Source organism: Dendroctonus ponderosae, unplaced genomic scaffold (genome assembly GCF_020466585.1).
Source record: "Dendroctonus ponderosae isolate FM_Combo_2020 unplaced genomic scaffold, Dpon_F_20191213v2 Dpon_F_20191213_1, whole genome shotgun sequence".
Taxonomy (NCBI): Eukaryota; Metazoa; Arthropoda; class Insecta; order Coleoptera; family Curculionidae; genus Dendroctonus; species Dendroctonus ponderosae.
Window position 1 is genome coordinate 26984348 of NW_026017110.1, and position 1674 is coordinate 26986021.

Genomic DNA, 1674 nt, shown 5'->3' on the forward strand with positions numbered 1-1674 from the left:
TTCATATATATTTATTTGTACTAGCCATTTTGCCGATATATGTTTCAAGGAAAACCGAATGCTATTAAGAAATTGTCTGCCAACAATAGGCCTTCCAGGTGTGTTTAAATAAGACTATCCTAAGTCTTGTTTTAAATATTACTACAGACATGTGAATAATTTACGTATTTTAGTCTTTTCGTAGTATATTTATTTGTAGTAGGCATTTTTACGATGTATGTTTCAAGGCAAACGGGAGACTAATATTAAATTGTCTACCAATAAAAGGCCTTCCAGGTATGTTTAAATAAGACTATCCTATGTCGTATTTTAAATATTACTACATACATGTGAATAATTTACGTATTTTACTATTTTCGTAGTATGTTTATTTGTAGTATGCATTTTCACGATGTGTTTCAAGGCACACGGGAGACTAATATTAAATTGTCTACCAACAAAAGGACTTCCAGGTATGTTTAATTGCGCGTAATTATTGATCATTTGCGCACAAAAGAGGACAATGGGCATGTATTCTGTGCTGAACACCAACAGCAACCACATAAAATCACGTTTTTCGGCGTTTAAATAATGTTCATGACGTATTAAGTTCTGAAGTTCACAGTACTTCTCATTGGGGGATGGGGAATGTTCTGTGCTGAAGACCCCAATATTTGTTTGCTTTAATAATTTCAGTTTCAAATTAAATCGAGTTTCTAATAAATGTACGTTTTTAAAAATATAGGCATTTTGCATTGCAGACTGATTTCGAAGGTGCTGCAATGCCAAAAGCTGTAGTAAGTGTCATTAACTCCCATGCCATGACCATGATAAGCAATGTCAAAGATAACCGTGTGAAAATTACATTTAATAAACCATTTGACATGAAAACAAAATAATTTTTGCCGATAAGATACCTCTTTTCGTAGAAAACCGAGTTTGAAATCGTTTTACTTTTATACGAAAAGTGCGGCTTCAATTTCTATTTTTCGGGAAAATAAATTTTCTTCAACTTCTTGCTGTGTAATTTCATCTGCCATACTTTCCCTACGACCGTATTAAGTTAACAGTTAAATTAAGTAACAGACCAATTTGCACATATATATATGTCACAATTAAAACCTGTATAACTATAGTTTATAAAGTGTTAAAACGTTTATCAGTTTTTGAGAGAAAAAATCCTTCTTTTTGGGAGATCAAAACAATGGAAAAACTTGGTAACTAATGATCGGTAAAAATCAATGTTGTTTTAGGTCTTTGCCCTCTTGAAACCTAAATTTGTCTGAATTATTTTTTACATTTGTGACAGTGGTATGTATGTATTGAGATAACAGAAATAGTTTTTATTGTTGTGTTGTTGTATTTATGTTCGTACATTCTCTTTTTTAAATATTGTTTAGTTTGTCCTATATTTGTATTATCACATTCTAAAAGTATTGAATGCACTGAATTAATTAATTCATTAGTTGTTACACTGAATTATTTGTTTATTTTCTTAAACCTTGATTCATAACGTGCTCATTTTGCTTTTTGATCAAAGGTTTGTTGTTTGTATAAAACACTTTTCACAAATTAAGAGTACTTGGCGTTTCGCCTATTTATTTACTGCAATAAAAAATTGAAAATGCTTATGAAGTTTTTATTATCAACATATCCAAACACCAATCACCACCCAGTACTTTAATTGAGATTAGG

At 30.7% G+C, this 1674-nt stretch overlaps 2 long non-coding RNA genes across 2 annotated transcripts in view; both read left to right on the forward strand.

Moving 5' to 3' along the window:
* LOC125502507 overlaps positions 1-1674 on the forward strand; it is a 4104-nt gene that overhangs the window by 1623 nt on the left and 807 nt on the right. The window lies entirely within an intron of this gene.
* On the forward strand, positions 7-1606 carry LOC125502508. The gene is made up of 2 exons (XR_007280273.1): positions 7-98; positions 228-1606. It is a non-coding gene; the product is annotated as an uncharacterized LOC125502508 (long non-coding RNA).